This window comes from Cetorhinus maximus, chromosome 18, assembly GCF_964194155.1.
Source record: "Cetorhinus maximus chromosome 18, sCetMax3.hap1.1, whole genome shotgun sequence".
NCBI lineage: Eukaryota > Metazoa > Chordata > Chondrichthyes > Lamniformes > Cetorhinidae > Cetorhinus > Cetorhinus maximus.
The window spans coordinates 34,228,793-34,253,973 of record NC_135896.1 but is presented as its reverse complement, the minus strand read 5'-3'; the positions used below and the strand labels follow the sequence as shown (position 1 = coordinate 34,253,973).

The following is a 25,181-nucleotide window of genomic DNA, read 5'->3' as shown; positions in this document are numbered from 1 at the left end:
TTCTTTCTTGAATATACCCAGTGACCTGGCCTCCACAGCCTTCTGTGGTAGAGAATTCCACAGGTTGACCACCCTCTGAGTGAAGAAATTTTTCCTCAAATTGGTCCTAAACGGTCTGCCCTACATCCTGAGAGCGTGGTCCCTGGTTCTAGACTCCCCAACCAGGGGAAACATACTCCCTGCATCTAGTCTGTCTAGCCCTGTTAGAATTTTGTGTGTTTCAATCAGATCCCCTCTCATTCTTCTAAACTCCAGTAATTACAGGCTCAGTTGAACCAATCTCTCTTCATACGACAGTCCTGCCAGAGCAGAAATTTCCTCCAATTAAGTATTGGGAAGACTGAAGCCATTGTTTTTAGTCCCTGTTCCAAACTCTGTACTCTAGCTACTGACTCCATCTCCCTAGCGTCTGAGATTAAACCAGTCTGTTCATAACCTTGATGACCCTGAGATGACCTTCTAGCCACGTATTCACACCATTACTAAGACTGCCTATTTTCACCTCTGTAACATCACCCAACTTTACCCCTGTCTCACCTACTGCTGAAACCCTCATTCATGCCTTCATTACCTCTAAACCTGACTGTTCCAACACACTCCTGGCTGGTCTCCCATATTCTATCCTCTTTAAACTTGAGGTCATCCAAAATTCTGCTGCCCATGTCTTAGTGCAAGTTCCATTCACCTATCAGCTCATCGCTGACCTACATTGGTCCATTAGACCATGTGAAGATAATTATGCAGCAGCACCTCTTCCCCTCTGTGACTAAACTTCTACCCCTGAATCCATATACAAAAGAGGTTAGATATCAATGACATGCTGCTTCTGACGTTTAACATGCAAGTAGCCTTATATTGTAGTTTCTCTTAAGTTGGTCCCTCATTTGAAATTATACATGGTGCTGATACTGGCCTGCTCCTCTACACTGCCCATGAACAGAGTTGATCATTTGACTTGATGAAACTAAAGGAATGATGGATGTGTTGGACCATGATATTACAAACGGTGGGGGTATACAATTCTGGTGGTAGTTCAGAGTACCCCATGGATACCCAGTTTTCAGTTGCTAGTTCTGTCTTTAGTCTGCCCCACTTAGCACAGCAATAGTATTCTCACTGTAAGATGAGACTTTATCTTCACCAGGACTGTGCGGGCAGTGGTCACCCCTACCTATCATGGATAGACACATCTAAAGCACACAGGTGAAGACGGGGTCAAGTAAGTCCAACAGCTATGTCCTTTAGGATTTGCCCAACTTGGTCAATGGTGGTACTTCAGGTAGTCTTGATGGTAGAGGTTGATGTCCCCAACCAGAGTATATTTTACACCTTTGCTTCTCTCTGCTTCTTACAAATGGTGTTCAACACGAAGGAGTATTGATTCATCAATTGAATAGGAACAGTAGGTGGTAATCAGGAGGTTGTTTTGGTCTTGAAATGAAGCCATGAGATTTCATGGAATCTGATGTCAATATTGAGGATTCTCAGGGCCACACACACATGATTGTACCCTCACCTCCAGTATCAGAGGGGCAGGACATACCAAGGATGGTAAAGGGAGACTGTGGGATGTTGGCTGAAAGATATGACTCTAAGCATAACTATATCAGTCTATTGCTTCACTGGCCAGGATTTTCCCCTCGGCAATTTGGGGGCGGGGCCAGCTCGCCGAGGGGAAAATGATGCGGGATGACGTCAGGAGGAATCCCCGACATCATCCCGGTCCCTTTAAATTATTAGGAAGGCGGGCGGACAGCGAAATAATGTTAATAATTTTAATACTTTTCTATTTTTAGAGTTTACTTACCTCTCACAAATCTCCCTGAGACAGGACTTTGCCTCAGGGAGCAATGCGCTCTTTCGCGCGCATGCGCATTCCCCCCCGAAACAGGAAGCGCATAGCGCTTCCTGTTGGGCAGGCCTTAATTGGCCCGCCCACTCAAAATGGTGGCAGGCCCGTTTCAGTGGCAAGGGTCGGCTGTGCGCCCGCTGCCTAGCCGGTGGGGCCTGCACACTATCCGAGGGCAAAATTCTGCCCACTCTCTTTGGAACAGCTTTCTATTTTGGGTACCAGTTACTAGATGTGGGTGAGGAGGATTTTGAAAGGTTGACTGGCTGTGATTATCTGAGTTTTGCTCTTCCTTGGTGACTGCCAGGGGCATTAAGAATCAACATAGAGCCTGAATTTCCACAGTCATCTTTGCTGGTGTTCCTGCCTCAAACTGCACAACCTTCAGGCTATCCACAACACTGCAGCTCATCTTTTCCCCTCACCAAGACCTGTACACTAATCATTCCTGTCCTTACAGAACTACATTGACTTCCCATACTAGCGACTAAACTCCTCCTTGCCCCTCCAAATGTTGAACTGTTAAATTTTATGTATTCATAATTGTAAATGGAAAATGCATCTAAAAGATTAATAATCATCTGTTCTGCAACACAGGAAGATGGAGAAAAGTAGAAGTCTAATCACACAAGTTATTTTTCTCCCATGTAATCAGAACTATAGGTCTCCCTGAACTATTAATACAATCATAACATTAATACTATTAACATTGCTTTGAGCTTCTACATTATCGATATGCAAAGTACAAAATGACGTTCATTTGGCTGGATCACAATGCTTATGTTCTTAACTGACATATTTAAAAGACATCTCCCAACATTCAGCCATTACTCTTGTAAGGCAAGAGCCAATATTATAGAGCTTTTATCAATCAAAATTCTTACCTTTATGCCAATGTTAAACTATGGCCTGCATTTTGTGGTCCCAATGCTGGCAAACACTGAGACGGTTGCCATTATTGAAGGTCTGCACAGCACTGCAACTTCTGTGCTGAAAACTGGAAATTGCAGTGCACCTCAGGGGGCTCCAGAGGAATGTATGATAATGGTCCTGGCGGCAGCTTTGTAAAGTGACAAGGACCTGTAATTTGACAATTTGGGCTGATTGCCCACAGCTTACACTCATTTTCATTGATTTTTTTTTAGAGCTGATATAGCAGGTATAGAGCCTGCTCAGGAGCGCATCCACCATTAGCAAGGCACCGGCAGCAGCATGTTGATAAATTTGCTGGTCATTTTTATACATCATCTTAATTATAAATTTTCACTGCAATTTGCAACAAAATATCACTAGTTAAAATCTCGGGGTTATGTGTTGCAAACTGGTTTAAAAAGGTTTTATTCTACTTTTACTTTGTAAATATCCTAGAGAACAAATTCACTAGAAACCAATATTACCCAGAATTTTGTTCCAGAGAAGTGAAGCAGTTATCTATTTTTTGCACCAAAGCAGAAAAGCATTCATCCAGGGAGCCATTATAAACTTCAGAAAATCATCCAGAGAGCTCTTGTACACTGAAATGAATCATTCAGTGAGCTCCATTGGTGCTGAGGAGCGAGGCCTGTCAAGAAAATTAAAAAAACATTTCTCCTCAGCTTGTCAGTAGGAGGAGCTGGGCCATCATCTCAAAAAATTAGCGCTATAAGAAGCGAAGTGTGAAGCAGCATAACCTATTTGCTTAGAGATTGATGCAGGCAAAAGAATGCAGTTTCTGCTTTCCAAAGTAGTGAATGCAAAATTATCTTTACATGGCTTAAAATGCGCACATTAAAATATTTAAAGTTAATCAAGTAGAGTAACATTGCATGCCACATGACAATTCAGCACTCTGCATATGAATTAACGAGACATTTCAGCCTAGATTTTTGCTCCTGAGTCAGGTAGCAGGAGTCGGAAAATCTCCTGGCTCGCCCCGCCTGCCTTGGTAGGAACTCATCCAAATGGCAGGATCTGTGCCCAGAAGGCGTGGGTGCAAGATAGAATTGGGCCCCCCCACCCCCGGATGCATGTCAGAGGGCCACAGAGGCTGCAAAGGCAGGGTGTTTAAAAGGCCCATCTCGGTTCTCTGGAACTTTGTCCTAGTTGTTTTGTTAAATATTAGGGCCTCTCGCCCTCACCCCTCCCACCCCCACCACTCCCCATGCCCCATTCATGACAACTCATGCCAAGTCATGCCCCACCCACCCCCAATGGCCCCTCATACCTCTCAATGCCAACTCATGACCCCACCACCCCCATGGCCCCTTACAGTCCCCATGCCAACTGAACGGCAACTCACCCACCAACGTTTGCATTTACACCCTCCATGTCAACTCACCCTGTATCCACCATTGGCAGACCCAAGGAGCCATGTTGAGATGAAATAATGTTCTAAATATCTTTTGCAGCTTTTACTCTATTAAAAAAACACTCATTCATGAAAACTCATTCAAAACATTTAAATCCCCCAAAATACTTAATCCCTTATCAAAACAAACAGAGGTATATTAATAATCCCCCAAAGTCAGCTAATCTTTTAATAATCTCTTTGAGCAGTCACTCAAATTGTGAATTTAGGACCCTTTACTGAGATGACAGGTTGTGGAAAACAGCCAAGGTATTAGTAATGAGATAATGATAGTCCTTGGGGTGATGTCAGCAAACTGCTATTGTAACGGCTAGAACAGATTTTTTTTCAACTCTCACTGACACAAGCAGGCTATTTTAGACTTTTTTTTTTTAAAAGGACTGGGGATTTAAGTATCTTCGCAGCTTGTTTTTTTTTTAACCTCCCACTGACACGGGCAGCCTGATTTTAAAAAATTTTAAATGGCTGGGTTTTAAATAACTTCACAGCTTGACAGTTCTACAGACCTTATCCACCCTTCAAGGGCATTTACTTCTATTGTCAAAATTCATAACTCCCCCACTATGAGTTAAGGCCCTTACCACAGCGAAAATGGGGTCTATTTGAACTCAGCATTGAGTTCAAATGGCCCAGCTGAGCTTGGGTTTTCCTGATGTGAGTCACACCCCGCCCCATCTCCTACTGGTGAAAACAGGATCCGTCAGAAATGGGGGGAGGAGCTTCCAAATACAGGTCCCATCCGTCATTTTTAAAGGTCCACAGAATCTCCACAACGCCATGAAAATCCGGGTCGTCTTGTCTTGTTTGCTTTGGGGCTTACTATAGCTAATCATATATTCACCTCTGCATCATTTTGTAAAATCTGGATTTCTCTTTTTCTTTCAGCTTTTCCCATTTTACTTGGGGCTCTACAATGCTTTTTGATCACCCTTCTCCATTCCTCCTGTCAGTCACCCATTCATCTTCCAATCCCACTGCATTTAAGTCTCTTGCCACTGCATCTTTCCATCTGATCTTAGGCCTTTCTCTTCTCCTCCTCCCTGGCAGTCCCATCTGCATCACTTGCCTCATCACGTCCTCTCTCTCTCTCTCTCCGCAACAGATGATCACACCATTTGAACAACTTCTCAGCTGCTTTCTTCGATATTCCCACAACCTTCACTGATCCCTGATATACTGGTTCCTGATTTTGTCCTTTCTCGTTACTCCACACATCCATCTCATTAATATCCAGTCTTTGTTCCTCTCTTCTTGATGTTGCCCAAGTTTCTGCACTATATAGCAAGGCTAGTCTCACAATTACCTTGTAGATTTTTCCATTCAGTTTCAGTGATACTTTATCACATAACGCTCTACTGCACTTCTTCCAATTACCCCAACCAGAGCTAATCTGCTTAATTTCCATTTCTATACTTCCATATTCTGTCACTTAAAAACATTGACCATGGCACTTCCTGCCCCACTTTCTCAGTTAGGACATCCATGACAATCAGGAACAGGGAGGGGCTCAGTGCTGATCCCTGGTGTATGCAACTTTGGCTTTGAAACTCTCACTCTCCCCTACACTGCTTCTTACTCTTGTCTGGTGCTCCCTGTACATGTCTTGTAATAGTCTTATGTACTTCTCAGGGGCTCCACGACTTCTAGCACATCTCCAGACTTCCTCCTTACGCATCTGGTCATAAGCCCTCTCTAGATCGATGAATACAATCTTCATGTTGCATTGGCCTTCCCGATATTTTTCCATCATTTGTCTCAAAACAAAAATGGTATTGGTGGTGCTTCTTTCAGGTGAGATTCTGAACTGACCTTCATGGATTTCCGCAATTTTTCTCAATCTCTGGTCAATGACTCTCTGTTTATCTTGAAGGTAGGAGTGGGAGTTTAATTCCTCAGCAGGTTGTGCAACCTTGAATGTCTCCCTTTCCTTTGAATATTGGTACCAACATGCTTTATCTCCACGTCCTTGAGAGATTTTCTCTCATCATAACAAAATTAAGTAGCTTGATCTAGACCCTGGACCGCATATTCACCTAGGCAGGTCCATACTTCTCCTGGTATCTAATTTGGTCTTACTGCTTTCTTCCAGATTGAACTAGGAGAGAGAGTTTAAAAATAAGAGGTCTCCCATTTAAGATGGAGGTAAGATTTTTTTTCTCTCAAATGATGGTGAATATTTGGAACTCTCTGGTGGAGGCAGGGTCAATGAATATTTTTAAGGCAGAGATAGATAGATTCTTGAGTAACAAAAGAGTCAAAGATTATCGAGGATAGGCAGAACGTGGAGATGAGGCTACAATCCGGTCAGCCATGACCTTACTGAATGGTGGACCAGGCTGAAGGGGCTGAATGGCCTACTCCTGCTCCTAATTTGTATGTATGTTTGTATGTATATATGTATGATGTTATTGGTCATTCCTTGATTTGCTGCTACCTCTTCAGTCTTTGTTCTTGTGTTATGTTCATTCATAAGCCAGTTAAAGTATTGGCTCCACCTCTCTTTGATCTCATTCTCTTTCGCTAAAGGTTACTCCACCTGCATCCTTAATCGTATGTATATTTCCCACATCTTTGTTAACCTATCTCTAGCAGCTGCTATTCTGAAGGTATCATTTTGTCCTCCTTTGGTATTCAGACTTTCATCAATTTCTTCCACAGCCAAAGATTGCAATCACTTTCTTTACATTCCTTTTTGCTTTTTTGATCTGTTCTTTACCTTGTTTGTGACTGTTTCTTTTTCTTCTTTTACTGCACTGTGTGTTTACATTCCATCACTAAGTTTATTTTCCAGGCTTTCTCCTCCCTGATGATCTTGCACACACTTCTTCACCAGTTTTCCTAATCAAGTCTGCCACCAGGTTCCACCAGTCTTCTGTGGTGTCTGTCATGATTTCTTCTATTTCTCTTAGCTCTCTCTCCATCTGCTCTCTGAATTCCCTTTTCACTTGAGGATCTTTGAGCTTCTACCTTTTGCTGCTGCCATTTTGTGTCCCATGCAATCAGCTCTGCCTCGCTTGGCAAGACTTTGCAGTTCTTTGTTTCCTTTGCATGTTCTTTCCCAACCATGGTGTAATCCAGCTGTGTTTCTCTTCTACCACTGTTGTAGGTTATAAGGTGATTTCTGCTTTTTGGTATCAGGTGTTTAGGATAACAGTCAGTTTGACAATGACACAGTAAACCCCAGGACCTTGGCTCCTTCTTCATTTCTCCAAAATCCTGTCCATCATCGACAACCTTGTATTCCACTCTTTCTCTTCCCACATGTCCATTTCTGCCACCACTAGCCTGTCACTGCTTGGCATTGTTTATAAAATCTGGCTTTTTGAGACACAGAATAAATAAAAGAATCGAAAACAAGATGAAACAAAAGCCAAAGAATTATGGGTTGAAATTGCATTCTTTAATGGAAGATCTTTGTATCTTCACTTGATGGCAGAGTGTGCCGAAGGGAACCTTTGAAATACATGGGCTAAAGATGGCAGCTTGGGCAATATGATCTTAGCAGTTCAAATGAATGAAGCAGAATACTTTCATTAATATTTATCTGTGAACACCATTAAATTATACACAATGTGGAGGGATGATAAGTGGAGATAGCTGTTTACTGTGGGTTTAATAAAGGATACGGAAACAAAAATAAACAAGCACTTGAGTTTTTCCACTGCCTTCATTTCTGAAAGCACAGTGTTAGTTGCGTAAATAAGGATTAGAAAGGATTATACTAGTTTTTGCATATCCTTTCTCTACCCATGTTTGAAATGTGGGGGCGGAGGTGCGGTGGGGAAGAAGCTTCTTCTGAATCACTCTGGATAGTTCAAGTGCAGTTCCAGACTAGGAGGGGGAGGGATATTATGTGCTACTACTGTGAGATGGGTCTGAATTTATTTTTATAGAAATATCGTTTGCTCTTTTCTCTGATAATTTTAAGTATTTCAAGTTCCAAGGCCTACTATGGACTCGCACCTCCTGTTTAAACCAAGGCAGATTGTCCAAGATATTCCCCAGCAGCAGTCACTGTGCATTCAAAGTGAGTTAAATTGTTTAAGTTTAAGCTTTTTAAAAATGTTTGAAGTGTTTAAAAGTATTTAGAATTATAATAAATTCATCAGCCTAATAATATCTGGATTATTACCTCAGTCACAAGCAATTTGGAGTTGGGCAAATAAGATTAGAGAGTTAAATGCATGGCTCAAAGATTGGTGTGGGAGAAATGGGTTTCGACACCAGTAGTGGGCAAATTTGGAACTGTACTGTCGGGATAGTCTTCATCTGAACTGTGCTGAGACCAGTTTTATGGCAAGTTGTATAACTGGGGCTGCAGAGAGGGCTTTAAACTAAATAGTGGGGATGAGGTATCAAGTGAGGGAAGCTGTGGTAAATTAAAGAGAGAGCACAAGGCAAGAGAGCAAGGTTGCAATATGGGAATTGATAATCTGAGTGTGGCAGGAGGAACAAAGCATGCAAACTTAAGAGTACGCCAGCAGATAAGGCTGGAAGTTGCAAAAATAATAAAAAGACAAAATTGAAGGCACTCTATCTGAATGCACACAGCATTCGCAAAAAGGTAGATGAATTGATGCCACAAATGGAAGTAAACAGGTATAATTTAATTGCCGTTACAGAGACGTGGCTGCAGGATAACCAAGGCTGGGAACTGAATATTCAAGGGTATTCAACATTTAAGAAGAATAGGCAAAAAGAAAAAGGAAGTGGTGTAGTGCTGTTAATAAAGGATAAGATCAGTACATTAGTGAGAGAGAATCTTAGATCGGAAGTCAAGATGTAGAATTAATTTGGATGGAGCTAAGGAACAGCAAAGGGGCAGCAAACTGTAGTGGTACTGTAGGGCACAGTTTAAATCAGGAAACTAGAGGTGCATGTAAAAAGGGTTAATACAGTAATCATGAGGGAACTTCAATCTACATATAGACTAGGTAAACTTAATTAGCACTAATGCTGTGGAAGTCGAATTCCTGGAATGTATACAAGATGGTTTTCTGGAACAGTATGTTGAGTCAACTAGAGAACAGGCTATTTTAGATCTAGGATTGTGCAATGAGAAAGAGCTAACTAGTAATCTTGTTCTAAAGGAGTCTCTAGGGAAAGAGTGTCTGTATATGATCAAATTTTACATTAAGTTTAAAAGTGATGTAGTTCAACCCAAAACTAGGGTTGTAAATCTAAACAAAAGAAACTACAAAGGTATGAGGGGCAAATTGGCTGTGGTAGATTGGGAAACTACATTAAAAGGTATGACGGTAGAGAGGCATCAGCTAGCCTTGAAGAATTAACATTTACACTCCTTTAAGGCACAAAAACCCAGCAGGAAAGGTGATCCAACCATGGCTAACAACAGAAGTTAAATATTGTATTAGATCAAAGGAAGAGGCTGATAAAGTTGCCAAAAAAAAAGTAGTAAGCCTGAGGATTGGTAGCATTTTAGAATTCAGCAAAGGCGGACCAAGACACTGATAAAAAAAGAGAAACTAGAACATGAAAAGAACTAGCAAGAAACATAAAAAATGGACTGTAAAACCTTCTATAGGTATGTAAAATGGATAAGATTAGCAAAGACAAATGTGGGCCCACTACTGACAGAGACAGGAGAATTTATAATGGGGAATAAGGAAATGGCAGAGAAACTAAACAAATACTTTGTGTCTGTCTTCACGGAAGACGATACAAAAAACCTCCCAGGAACACTAGGGAACCAAGGGACTTGCAAGGATGAGAAACTGAAAGAAATTAGTATTAGTAAAAAAGTGGAACTGGAGAAATTAATGGGACTGAAAGCTGATAAATCCCCTGGACCTTATGATCTACATCCCAGAGTGCTGAAAGAGGTGGCTGTAGAGATAGTGGATGTGTTGGTGGTAATCTTCCAAAACTCTACAGATTCTGAAACAGTCCCTATAAATTGGAAGGTAGCAAATATATTTATTGAACTATTTAAGGAAGGAGGGAGGGAGAAAACAGGGAACTATAGATCTGTTTGCCTGACATCGGTAGTCGGGAAAACGCTAGAATCTATTATAAAGGATTTGATAACTGGTCACTTAGAAAATAATGGTAGGATCGGGCAGAGTCAACATGGATTAATGAATGAGAAATCATGTTTGACAAAACTGTTGAGTTTTTTGAGGATGTAACTAGCACAATAAGGGGGAACCAATGGATGTGGTGTATTTGGATTTTCAGAAGGCTTTCAGTAAGATCCCACAAAGGTTAGTAAGCAAAATTAGAGCACGTGGAATTGGGGCTAATATACAGGCATGGATTTAATGTTTTCTGTCTGTTAACCAATAACAGTAGGAATTAACAGGTCATTCTCAGGTTGGCAGGCTGTGACTAGTGGGGACTGCAAGGATTGGTGCTAGGGCTCCAGCTATTCACAATCCATACCAATGATTTGGATGTGGGGACCAAATGTAATATTTCCAAGTTTGCTGATGACACAAAATTGTTAGGAATGAGAGTTGTGAGGAGAATGCAAAGAAGCTTCAAGGAGATTTAGACAGATTGGGTGAGTGTGCAAGAACATGGCGGATGAAATATAACATAGAAAAAAAGTGAAGTTATCCACTTTGGCAGGAAAAACAGAAATGCAGAGTATTTCTTAATTGGTGAGAGATTGGGAAGAGTTGATGTCCAAAGGGATCTAGGTGTCCTTGTTAATAAGTCACTGAAAGCTAACACGCAGGTGCAGCAAGCAATTAGGAAGGAAAGTGGTCCATCCATCCCCCACCAGGATGGTCTGATGGCTCTCCGCTTCTTCCTCGAACAGAGGCCCGAACAATCCCCATCCACCACTACTCTCCTCCGTCTGGCTGAACTTGTTCTCACACTGAACAATTTCTCCTTAAACTCCTCTCACTTCCTCCAAATAAAAGGTGTGGCTATGGGTACTCGCTTGGGCCCCAGCTATGCCTGTCTCTTTATGGGGTATGTGGAACATTCCTTGTTTCAGTCCTACTCCAGCCCCCTCCCACAATTCTTTCTCCAGTACATCGATGATTACTTCAGTGCTGCTTCATGCTCTCGTCGGGACCTGGAAAAATTTATTAATTTTGCTTCCAATTTCCACCCCTCCATCATTTTCACATGGTCCATCTCTGACATTTCCCTTCCCTTCCTTGACCTCTCTGTCTCAATTTCTGGTGATAGACTGTCCACCAATATCCATTACAAGCCTACCGGCTCCCACAGCTACCTCAACTACAGCTCCTCACACCCCGCTTCCTGCAAGGACTCCATCCCATTCTCTCAATTCCTTCGCCTCCGTCGCATCTGTTCTGATGATGCCACTTTCAAAAACAGTTCCTCTGACATGTCCTCCTTCTTCCTTAACCGAGGTTTTCCACCCACGGTGGTTGACAGGGCCCTCAACCGTGTCCGGCCCATCTCCCACGCATCCGCCCTCACACCACCTTCTCCCTCCCAGAAACATGCTAGGGTCCCCCTTGTCCTCACTTATCACCCCATCAAGCTCCGCATTCAAAGGATCATCCTCCGCCATTTCCGCCAACTCCAGCATGATGCCACCACCAAACACATCTTCCCTTCGCCCCCCCCGGCGGCATTCTGCAGGGATCGTTCCCTCCGGGACACCCTGGTCTACTCCTCCATCACCCCCTACACCTTAACCCCCTCCCACGGCACCTTCCCATGCAACTGCAGAAGGTGCAACGCCTGCCCCTTTACTTCCCCTCTCCTCACCGTCCAAGGGCCCAAACACTCCTTTCAAGTGAAGCAGCATTTCACTTGCACTTCCCTCAACTTAGTCTACTGCATTCGTTGCTCCCAATGCGGTTTCCTCTACATTGGAGAGACCAAACGCAGACTGGGTGACCACTTTGCAGAACACCTTCGGTCTGTCTACAAGTATTACCCAGACCTCCCTGTCGCTTGCCATTTCAACACTCCACCCTGCTCTCATGCCCACATGTCCATCCTTGGCTTGCTGCATTGTTCCAGTGAAGCTCAACGCAAACTGGAGGAACAGCACCTCATCTTCCGACTAGGCACTTTACAGCCTTTCGGACTGAATATTGAATTCAACAATTTTAGATCATGAACTCTCTCCTCCATCCCCACCCCTTTTCCGATTTTCCCCCTCCTTTTTGTTTTTTTCCAATAATTTACATAGATTTTTCTTTTCCCACCTACTTCCATTATTTTTAAGTGTATTTCCATCCATTGTTTTATCTCTACCTTTTAGCCTATTTCGATCCCTTCCCCCCGCCCCAACCCCACTAGGGCTATCTGTACCTTGCTCGTCCTGCTTTCTACCCTTAATTAGCACAATCCTTTAGATAATATCACCACCTTCAACATCTCTTTGTCCTTTTGTCTGTGACATCTTTTGGTTATCTCCACCTATCACTGGCCCTCTATCCAGCTCTTCTTGTCTCCCCCCCCCGCCACAAACCAGCTTATATTTCACCTCTCTTCTATTTTTACTTAGTTCTGTTGACGGGTCATTCGGACTCGAAACGTTAACTCTGCTCCTATCCGCAGATGCTGCCAAACCTGCTGAGTTTTTCCAGGTATTTTTGTTTTGGATTTCCAGCATCCACAGTTTTTTGCTTTTAGGAAAGTGGTATGTTGGCCTTTGTTGAAAGAGGATTTGAGTACAGGAGTAAAGAAGCCTTGCTGCAATTGTGCAGAACCTTGATGAGACCACACCTCGAGTATTGTGTACAGTTTTGAGCTACTTACCCAAGGAAGGATATATTTGCCATAGAGGGGGTGCAACAAAGGTTCACCAGCCTGATCTCTGGGATGGCAGGATTGTCCTGTGGGGAGAGATTGCAGAGACTGGACCTATATTCTCTAGCATTTAGGAGAATGAGGGGTGATCTCATTGAAGCATATAAAATTCTTACAGGGTAGATGCAAGAAGGATGTTTCCCTAGGCTGGGAGGGGGAGGGGTGGGGGCAGGGGCCTAGAACCAGGGGACAGTCTCAGAATAAGAGGTAGGCCTTATAGGACTGAGAGGAATCCCTTAGGAGGAATTTTTTCATTCAGAGGGTGGTGAATCTTTGGAATTCTCTACCTCAGATCTCTGTGGAGGCTCAATTATTGAGTATATTCAAGGCTGGGATCAATAGATTTCTAGATATTAAAGATATCAAGGGATATAGGGTTAGCGTTGGAAAATGGTGTTAAGGTAGAAGATCAAGCCATGATCTAGTTGAAAGGCGGAGCAGGCTCAAGGGGCCAAATGGCCTACTCCTGCTCCTATTTCTTATGTACTGACTCCGTCCCTCTCCCTGGCAACAGTCTGAGATTAAGCCAGTCTGTTCACAACCTTGGTGTCATATTTAGTATGAACTTTGATATGAACTTCAGACCTCACATTCGTGCCATATCTAAGGCTGCCTGTTTTCACCTCCGTAACATCGCCCAACTTCACCCGTCTCAGCTCAACTGTTGCTGAAACCCTCATCCGTGCTTTCTTTACCTCTAGGCTTGACTATTCCAACACATTCCTGGCTGGTATCCTACATTCTACCCAAATAAACTTGAGCTGCCCGTGTTTTCACTCGCAGCAAGCCTCATTTCCCTTCACTCCTGTGTTCACCAACTTAGCTGGCTCCCAGTCAAGCAACGTCTTGACTTTAAAATTCTCATCCTTGTTTTCAAATCCCTCTCCGTGGTCTCGCCACTCCTTATATCTGCAATATCCCCCAATTCCATAACCCGCTGACATATCTGCGCACCTCTTTAGTGCATTCCCATTTATAATTACTCCAACATTGGTGGCCATGCTCAGTTGCCTAAGCTCCAAGCTCTGGAATTCTCTCCCTTAACTTCTCCACCTCCTTATCTCACTTTCCTCCTTTAAGCCTACTTCTTTAACCAAGCTTTTGGTCATCTGACCTAATATCTCCTTATATAGGACTTAGAAGCAGGAGTAGGCCATTCATCACTCGGAGCCTGATGTGGTTCAGTGTCATACTTTGACTTTTACTGCTCCTATCACGTGCCTTGTATTGTTTTATTATGTTAATAATGATTTATAAATACAAGTTGTTGCTGTTTTTGCTGTTATTCAGAGGGATTTGGGGATCCTTGCACATAAATCACTGTAGGTTAACATGCTGGTACAGCAAGCAATTAGGAAGAGAAATGGTAGGTTAGCCTTGATTACAAGAAGGTTGGCTTATAAGAGTAAGGATATCTTGCTGTAATATATCAACCTTTAGTGAGATCACACCTGGAGTAGTGTGTACAGTTTTAGTCTCCTTACTGAAGGAAGGATATACTTGCCTTAGTGGGGGTACAACAAAGGCTCACTAGATTGATTCCTGGGATGACAGACTGTCCTATGAGGAGGGACTGAGTAGAATGAGTCTATATTCTCTGGATTTCATTTAAACATAATATCTACCCTGTCAAGAATTCTGAGACGCTTTCCCCCCTGTTTGATGGGGACATAGGCCTGGATTTTACCTGCCTCCAGGATGCAGGCTGGGATGTAGGGGCAGTAAAATGATGGAGCCATAGTGGATTGGATTCCAAATGCAGCCCCAGTGTCGGCATTTCACTGATGGTGAGACCAGCTGCGGAAAGGTTGCCTGCTCGAAGGCAGGCAGCTGATGACCATAGATAAATGCCCAATAAGGGGCCAATTTACAGTGCCTCTGGCAAAATGCCAATGGTGGGGTGACCTCCACCAGAGGTGTGGGGAGGCCGCTGCTAAATGGAGGCGACCTCCCAGCGGCAGTCCAGGATGGGAGTATAGGCATCCCATAAAAAACTTACCAGTTGTAGGCCCCAGGTCTCCTGCATTCCTCAGCAGTGACAACCTCTCCAGTTGACGCTGAGGCTTCAGAGCTGCCAGTCCTCTGATTGGACTGGCAGAAGCTAGATGCCTGCCCATCCTTAATTGGATAGCAAGCCCAATTGGATGGCCAATTACAAGGCTGTTGTAAAATTGTCACGCAGGTCCCGCTGCTGGTAAATGCGGGCTCGGGACACACTTTTTATCCCAATGTCAGGGACCTGACACCCCTCACAAAATTGAGCCCATCATCTCAGGATAAGAGGTTGCCATTTAAGACTGAGATGAAAATAAATTTCTTCACAAAGAGGGTTGTGAATCAATGGAATTTTCTACCCCAGGTGGCTATGAATGCTCAGGCAATGAGTAAATTTCAAGACTGAGACTGATAGATTCTTGAGCACTAAGGGAATCGAGGGATATGGAAACATGGAAGGAAACTGGAATTGATGCAGCAGTTTAGCCATGATCTTATTGAATGGCTGAGCAGATTTGATGTGCCCCCTCCTGCTCATACTTCTTATGGTCTTATTTTTTTATTGACAAAAGTCAACTAGTACAATGTTTCTTTGTTCTTTCTCATTTCAACTGGCACATTCCCATCAGCTGTTGTCCATCTATTCTTTTAAATTTATAATATTGAAACAGCAACCCATCAGTCTTGACATCTAGTACTAATTTTAGGTTTGATCTTTAGCTAAGCATCATGCTGAATTCCCGCAAATTTAAGCAGCAGGAGCAAGATAGCGATGATTAGAAAGAAGTAAAGAAAATGTGAGTTACTTTTTTAATATCTGTAACAATAATTAAAATCTGAAATAATGATACTCCACACTTATAAAAGTTGATTTTCAGTGCCAGAGAGGTTGTTTGTTAGTAATTAAGACTTATCATGCTGTTAAAACTTTACTCATACTGGAAGACAAGCTCTAACTTTTTCTGGTGAGGCTAATGGTTATCTAATTCATTAGTACAGCAAACTCTTCCAGTTCCATTTATTTCAAGCCAAGTCTCTTGACGAGATGTGAATATAGCACAGCAGCTGGAGGAGCAGGATGACAAGGACAGCAACGTCATGATTTCTACACTTCCTACACGCATGAGGTCACTGGAAGTTGTTGTCTGACACTTTAGTAATGGTCACACTGTCAGCCTCACCATTATTTTTACCGTAAAATGCAGCCCTATAGCACCAAAGGAGGGAGTGTATTTTTCATTGGCTGTCAACTGTCCCTCTGCCTTACTAGTCCAGCACTGTCAGTTTATTCTGTCGTTTATGTAATCTTAATCTTTTTGACTTTTTTGAACTTTGATAAATTCCAACCATCCATTACAAAAGGGAATATTTTTAAAATGTCAAATATCAATGTAGGAGGAGCCTGAATATTTTTATTGGGTGTTTTGGTCAGCTATTTCCTTGCTCTACAGGACTGTGATATTTAAATGTTAATTCTTCCTCTCAACAGAATAGAAAATGAAAAATGAGATTTAAAATCAGAAATGGGAACGGAGACTAAAGCTTGAAATGAGCGCAGTCATATAAATATCAGAGGCCTTGGGAAATTGAATGAAGCAACAACTAATTAAAACAGGCTCTTAGACTGCTGCTATCTTTGGATAATTTATTCCAACAGCAGGAAAAACCTCAGTGTATCACGTATAAGATGACCTCTCCTTCCCACAAATTTAGCCCAGGTAAAGGTTCCATATAAATGCAAGTGGTTCATCATCTTGAAAAAAATATACCATATAAAATCATACAAGTGTAACGTTGGAAATGGAGCTTATTAACTGCGATTATTTGGAAAAAATATAGTAACTAAAGAAAAATCTTAACCAGTTGTAATCAAAGGTAACAGCAGGATAAACCATTTGACAAGTTCTTGTAAAGGGAGAGGGACGCAGAACATGTAGCCTTCCTTGAAAATGAGCCACTAATATTTCTAAACACTTGGGCTGCTAGTCACATCTGATCTACAAATATTATGTAAGGCTAATTCCCCTTTCATCATTAAAGGGATTTTAGCCAAATGAGTTATGCTACAGTGATTAGGGTATTGTCCTGAAAATGGAGATTCTTTCCCAGTTGCTCTGTGTTTTCAAATTCCAGGTTAATATACTTTGTCATCTTCAACAGACTGGACATATTACTTAGTTTTATTCAATTTAGGACTGCATCACCTCTTCAAGGACCAACAGTAGGTATTGCGAGAGCAGGTGTAGAAATGTTGCTTGCTATACTTAGTAACTTTCTTTCTGCTATATCAAGAAGTGCTCCAGTTCCAAAGCAATTTCATCCTTTGATCTGGGTCCTGGGTCACACTATGATTTGGAGACTGGTTAATCACTTCTACATTCCTCTTGCTCCATCAGCCAAACGTTTCTGGAATAACCTTGGCATCCCTCCTGTAATAGCAAGACGTAGTCTCTTGAGTTGGTGGAATACAGGTTTGAAGTTCTCTTCATTTATTTGATAGTAGCGCTCTGTTTGGGCTTTTGATTTCTTCTTGAAGGTGCAATTTTTGTAGATACATAATTTCATAGCAGATGGAAAAGCTACTTGATTGCTGATGTCACAGAGCATTTTCTTTTGTTTATTTTTCCAGAAGAGAAACTGGTATGTTTTATTCTATCTTAATTTATATTGATCCAATGAGTTACAATCACATCAAAAGTTCTTGAGCATCCATGCCTGAATGTCGGAGTTCTACTCCTTCAAAACCGAAAACCATTATTTGCTTGCAAAAGGAGAACTAAAGATTAAGTACTAATTACATCCCCGCATGACTGCACCTCAAACTAATCATATTTACCAGATTTCCTCTCTTCAGGTTAAAGGATTAATCTAGTGAGAGATTGTTTGAGGGATATGGGAGTAAAAATTGGATAGTGCTGTCCTGCTGGAATGAGTAGGGGATCTTGGATGATCCCTGCACCATAACAAGTATGACTGAGGTCCGATTGAAATTAGGGCTCATTTAAATTAGGCTGGTAAACCATGGATGGTGAAATGGCCATCAATTTTGCACCGCTGCAACGCTGAAATGGCCCTAAAATCACGGCTGTGATCCTGTGGCTAGTATGTGATCAGGAGGGAGTCGAACAGGGGCCAGCAACAGACTCCAGGACTGCTGTGGAATTATATGGAGCATTCCCGCAATTCCTAGCTCCAAATTCAGGTATGATTCTTTTTGGTAGCAACCTCAATGCTGACCTAGTTCTCCTGAATGCAAATGGCCTAGCAGAGCAACATTTAGGGCAGCAGAATTTTGGGAAGGAAGCCTAAAAAAAAGGTGATAAGCCTCTCAGTAACATATGCTTATGGACATATTTCGGGTGTCTTTGAATCATAGGGCACAGACATTGGACCTTTTCTGCGCTTGTTTTCCGTGGTCAAATTGCTATGTGCTGCATTTTCATTTAGTGTTGAGTTACAGATTTTCCCTTTCCTGCCCCTACCTCCTGTTTAAACTTTTCTCAAGTTTATCTTTTTCTACATGTGTAAGTATAATGAACATTGCATCGTATGGATCTTGGGTTATCCTTTTATATCACACTTTTTGGTCAATGTACAATATAATGGTTATCTTTCAGTTGAATCCCTTATAATAATTTTGTACATTTCTATACACTTAATAGGTCGACCCAGTTTGTCCATGATCTTGTGTTATGTTCTAATATTTAAATGTTTATATATTTAAATATTTTATATATTAAATACTTAATTATTAAATATATTGCAAAATGTCGATAATGAGGAATAATCATGATGCTCGATTTTTCTTCCTAGAATTTTGTTATAGATACCTAGGGTGTCTTTTTACATTTCTTTTAAATAAAATCAGTTGAGTTATGAATTTTAATAGTGTAAATCTAGCTTTATCCAAAATGGAATTCCCCATCCCCCACCACGTTCATTACTCTTGCAGTACTATTTGTTTTTTGTTGCATTTGCTAATTGGCTTTCTTTAATGTGAAGTTTAGAAATAAATGTTTGTAATGAGGTGCTCTCTGTGTCAATTTAGGGATTTCCGGAAGCACGTAAAAGAAAATCTTACCTAAACTAATTTATCTCCGGTCATCAGTAGTCTTCCTGAATTACATAACCTCGTTCTGAAGAGTAGAAAGATTGAATGGATCCTCCTATTTTTGGGGGGGGTGAAGGGAAAGAGACAAAAAAACAAACAAACATAATGCTCTTTCCTTGCTCATACACCCAAAGGTCCCTGAAGCTTTGCCTTCTAAAAGTGTATTTTTGGGCCTATCACTTGAACTTATTCCTGCTAAAGCTCTTCTGCTAGTCATAGGAAAGAGCCACAACTAAATAGAAAACTGAGAAATTCCTTCCTGGAAAAATTAATCCTTGGTTCATCTTACTAGTCAAAGCCATTGTTTCTCACAACCAGCCAACTGTACACAAAATACATAATATACAAATTTGAAAACCAGAGCCATACAGGAGAGGTTGAAGGGTGTGAATAACAGCAGGAACATCTGCTGGAAAAACCAATTACAAATCTTGAGCATGAGGCAAAAACCATCCTTAGTATGACCGATCACTGAACACATGCAAAATCAGATAATGGTGCGCACTGCACACAGCAAAGGAAATAACTGAACAAATATCATCCTTCAGGGTTTGAATACTTCTCAGCCATAGCAGAGAACAATGATAAAAAGATATACAACTTCAAAATGAATATTACAAATTCTAGAAGACCATCGATGACATGGTCTTTAGCGTTATGTTCAAATATTAAATATATTTCAAAATGTCGATAGTAAGGAAAGGTTATGCTGGTGCCTGATTCACTCAGCTGCTAGGACATTTCTCACTAGTAAAAATAAGTTAGGGGCAACTGCCTTTGTTCAAATTTATATGATCATTTGACTAGCAAAGGATGTTTGTAATAGGACATGAAGCAAATTAAAATCATGATTTTACATTTGCAGAATGAAAAGTTAGTAACAAGCAAAATCCAACAAACTAACACACTCAAAGTGTCCTTCTACTTAATTAAGAAATAAGTTTGTGATTAAATTAGCTCAACTTTTGTTAAAGATCTCTGATGTTTTCTTACCAATATTCATAGAACTAATACAGCATGTAATTGATGTAGATAAAATAAGAAATTGTATTTCTTTTACCAAGAAAGTAATAGTTATGGAAGTTGCTTTTAGTTAATTAGATGTGAGGGTTCATTACACTGAAAATTTACCTTCTCTTAACTCTACAAAACATGATTTTTAAAATAACATTAGATTATCCACCGTAGATTTTCTCATACAACATCACATCATTTTAAGGAGAAAATCTCCTAGTTCAAACCATGTGCAGTTAATCTTCCCCCGTTGAGTTTATACAAGGTCTTAGATACATTGGCAGATTGATGCTCCATGAGATTATTTCAAGACACCATCTGTGAGCTGTTGCAGAACATGCTCAGCAATGTTGTGCTTTCACAGAGCACTGACCCTTGTTCTGCTATTAATGCATTCTGCTCTTACCTTTAGGCCACTCTCAGCACCTTCTTTAGTCTCTACCACTACCGTTAACACTCCCTTTGTCTTGTGCCCATGACACCTTTATCAATCTTTCCTTAGCTCCCAACTATCCCTGACCTTCTATTTTGCTCCACCTCCTCTTAAACAGAATAAAATCCATCACATTTCTACTTCTCTTTAGCTCTGAAGGAAAGTCATATGGACTCAAAATGTCAGCTCTGTTTCTCTCTCCACAGATGCTGCCAGACCTGCTGAGTTTTTCCAGCATTTTTTGTTTTTATGCTCAGCAATTGCTTGATTAAAAGTACAGTGATTTTTTCTCACCTTCAATTTTCTATCTGACCCGGGAGTGTAGGTGTATTATATGCTTGGCTAGACCCTGACATATCTTTATAATGAGAAGAACCAAGCTTTGATATTTTGGTAGCCATGTATCATGGATGAGTTAGACGCACTGAGCTCTTGTACTGAGATTGGTGCATTTCAAAATATCATATATGATGGAGGGTAAGAAAGACATGTCAGTAACCAAGCTCATATTGCAGGCCAATACAATTGTCAGGAAATTAGGGAAGATGAGTAAGTAAGTCAATGTAACGCTGGATAAATGAGTAAGAGCACTAGATGATGCGACAAATATGAGTGTACCAGATTGATGTAATGCAAATTTCATATCTCTGTCTCTCTCTACTAGCAATAAAGAACATAGGAACATGAGCTCCTTGAGCTGGCACTACCATTCAAAGAGATCATGATTGATCTGTGATCAAATTCCATATACCCAACCTTAGCCCAATATCCCTTATTGCCTTTGGATGACATAAATCTATCAATTTCAGATTTGAAATTTACAATTGATCTGGTATCAATTGCCATTTGTGGAGAGTTTCAAATTTCTATCAACATTTGTGTGTAGAAGTGTTTCTTAATTTCACTCCTGAAAGGCCTGGCTCTAACTTTTCGACTATGCCCCCTAGTCCTGGATTCCCCAACCAGTGGAAATGGATTCTCTCTATTTACCCTGTTTGGGGGTCAGTTAGCTCGGTTGGCTAGATGGTTAGCACGTGGTTCAGAATAACATCAATAATACAGGCTCCTATTCCAGCTGTAGGCTTGGGACTTATCTCAACTGCCCCATGCCAGATGTGGAGTGGTGCCCCTTAAGCTATGTAACCAACTGTCTCTATAGACAGATGCCTATTGTTCCTCATGGACTTTGGCTAAATAGCTACCCTATCTATTTCCCTTAATATCTTGAAAACATTGATCAAGTCACCCATTAACCTTCTAAATTGCAGCGAATACAACCCTGGTTTTTGTAATCTATCCTTGTACCTTAGCCCTTGGAGTCCAGATATCACTCTGGTAAACCTATGCTGTACTCCCTCCAAGGTCAATATATCTGTCTTAAGATGTGGTGCCCACAACTGCTCACGACACTCCAGATGTAGTCTAATCAGGGCTTTGTATAGATGATGCATGACTTCCACCCCCTTGTATTCTATTCTTCTAGATATAAAGTCCACCATTCCATTGAGCTTTTTGATTAATTTTCTGCACCCGTTCACGTTCATAACATTTTAATGATCCATGTAACCCCCAAGTCTCTTTGGGCCTCTGCTATGTCTAGCTTTACACAATTTAGGAAGTACCCTGATCTATCCTTTTCGGGTTCAAAGTGGATGACCTCATTTTTGCTTAAACTGAAATCCATTTACCACCGTTCTGCCTATTCACTTAATCTATCAATATCTTCTTGTAATTATTCATTTATGCTCCTTTAAATGCCTCCTATCTTTGTGCCATCAACAAATCTAGATATGTGGCTTTCTATCCCATCATCTAAGTCATTAATAAATGCAGTGAATAGTTTTGGCCCCAATACAGGTTCTTGTGTGACACCACTAGTCATTTCCTGACAATTAGAGTATCTGGCCAATATCCCCACTCTTTGGCTGAGCGGCAGGAGACAATTTCCTAACTAGGTCAATAATTTGCCTTTGGTTTCATGGGGTTCGCATGAGCTAATAGTCTCTTATGTGAGAGTTTTTCAAATGCCTTATGGAAGTCCAAATAAATAACATCCATAGACATTCCCTGTTCACAACACCACTCACCTCTTCAAAAATTCAATCAGATTTGTCAGGCATGACCTACCTTTTGCAAATCCATGTTGGCTCTTTCTGATCAGCTGAAAACTTTCAAGGTGTTCAATCACACTATCCTTAATTATAGACTCTAGCAATTTCTCAACAACAGATGTTGGGCTAACTGACCTAAAGTTCCCAATGTTTCTGTCACCTTTCTTAAATAACAGAGTGGTAGGCGCGATTTTCCAATCTAAAGGAATGGCTCCTGAGTCAAGAGATCCTTGGAGGGTTATAGTTAGGGCTTCTGTGAAATAAGGCTGGGCAGTGTGAACTAAGTTCCTAATAAGTACGTGCCTGTAGAACAAAATTTCCACAATTTGGCAAACTCACTGAGCAAGACGCAGAGACTAAGAATATAGGAACACAGGTAGCCCATTCAGTCCCTTGAGTCTGTTCGACCATTCAATGAGATCATGGCTGATCTGTATCTTAACTCCAACCATCTGGCTTTGTTCCATCTTCCTTTATACTTCTGGCTTGCAAAAATTTTATCGATCTCAGATTTAAAGTTATTAATTAAGCTAGCACCTAGTACTCCTTGTGGAAGAGAGTTCCCTTCTTCTATCACCCTTTGCATGTAGAAGTGTTTCCTGGCATCTCTCCTGAATGGCCTGGCTTGGATATATGGCTTTATATTATGTATTCAAGTTATTCATTAACAAACACAGTGAATTATTGAGGCTCCTGCACAGATCCTCGCGGGACACCACTAGGCACTTCCTTCCAATAAGAGTACATACCCATTATCAGTACTTTTTTAGGTCTTTAAAATCATGAAAGGATTTGATAGATAGGCACAGAGAGAGTGTTACCACTTGTGCGTAAGAGCAAAATTAGAGGCCATCAATATAAGATAGTCACCAAAAAATCAAATAGGAAATTCAGAACAAATTGCTTTACCTGGAGAATGGTGAGAATATGGAACTCATTAGCGCAGGGAGTAATCGAGGTGAATATTATAGGTGCATTTAATGGGAAGCTCTCCCAAGCCAATATGCCTAGCATCGAGGCGCTAATCATTTAAAATCGGCTCCGCTGGGCAGGGCGTTCATATGGCTGACACCAGAATCCCAAAGCAGCTGCTCTACTCTGAGCTTGGTCGCAGCAGGAGACTCACAGGAGGACAGGGTAAACATTTTAGCGATGTCCCCAAAGCATCCCTGAAGAGGTCAAAAATCTCTACTGATTTATGGGAATCCCTGGCTTGTGACCGACTAAATTTTAAAAGTTCATTCAGGAAGGCACCAAGAACATTAAGACACTTCGTCAGGAACACCCCAGGTGAAGCTGAGGCGTCAGAGAGAGCACACAAACCTCCAAACAACTCATCTATCCAACCCTCCAAGCACCACCTGCCTCGCATGTGGCAGAGTCTGCAGATCGCACATTGGTCTTAACAGCCATCTCAGAACCCATCGAACCAGAGTGAAAGCAAGTCATCCTTGATTCCGAGAGACTGCCTAAGAAGAAGGGAAATGCTGATAAAATTAGATGAGGCAGGTTGAATGGAGGCTCAAATGGAGCATAAAAGCCAACATGCACTGGTCGGGCCGAATGGTCTATTTGTGCTGTATATCCTATTTAATTCAGTCTTCTACTATCTATTCAATCTTCTAGCCAGGTCAACAATTTGCCTTCATATCCATGAGTTTTGATTTTAGCCAACAACCTCTTATGTGAAACCTTATCAAAAGCCATATAAACTACATCAATATCCTGATTACTACCTCAAAAAATTCAACTGGCTTCATTAGACATGACCCCCTCTTTAAAAATTCATGTTGGCTATCTGTAATCATCTCAAATTTCTCTAAGTGTTATTACAGATTGCAATAGTTTACCCACAACAAATTTTAGATCAACAGATCTATAATTTCCTGATTTCTTGCTCTCATCTTTCATAATTATGGTATTATATTTGCAATTTTCCCATCTAAAAGGACAATTCCTAAATTGAGTGAGTTTTGGAGGGCTATGGCTAAAGTTTCTGCAATTTCCTTACCAACTTCCTCAAACACTGGAGTGGAAACTATCAAGTCCTGTGGATTTGCCAGTGTTTAGGGCTGTTATTTTTTCTAATACTGTTTTCTTGCTTACATTACATTTAATGAGTTCCTGTCCTTGATTCATTATTAATTTCCCTGGAAAATCAGGTACATAAGCTTCTTCCTCCACTGTGAAGCCTGACACAAAGTAATTATGAACAAATCTGCAATTTCCTTATTTTGCTTTTAAAAGGCTCACATTACTCTTGACTACCCTTTTTCTTATATTATAATAATTAACATATTGTCAATGTTCCTACTTCTGAAAACTATACATAAACACTGCATATGCGAAGGCCAGATAAGGATAAGTTAAAAAACCTCTCACATGTAAAACAAATCATTGGGGTCATAACACCTGATGCCATCTCTTAACATGAGTCACCACTTTTAGGAGAGGTTAGAAGAGAAAATAAATGGTACAAAAGAAATTCAGTTTGTATGTACATAGTTGTTGAAATTAACCACCTTCTTCATTTGCCTATACATAGAGGTCTT

At 41.1% G+C, this 25,181-nt stretch overlaps 1 protein-coding gene across 1 annotated transcript in view; it reads right to left on the bottom strand.

The window, feature by feature from the left end:
* The window catches only part of mok (MOK protein kinase), a 118,257-nt gene that overhangs the window by 5,084 nt on the left and 87,992 nt on the right, over window positions 1-25,181 (bottom strand). The window lies entirely within an intron of this gene.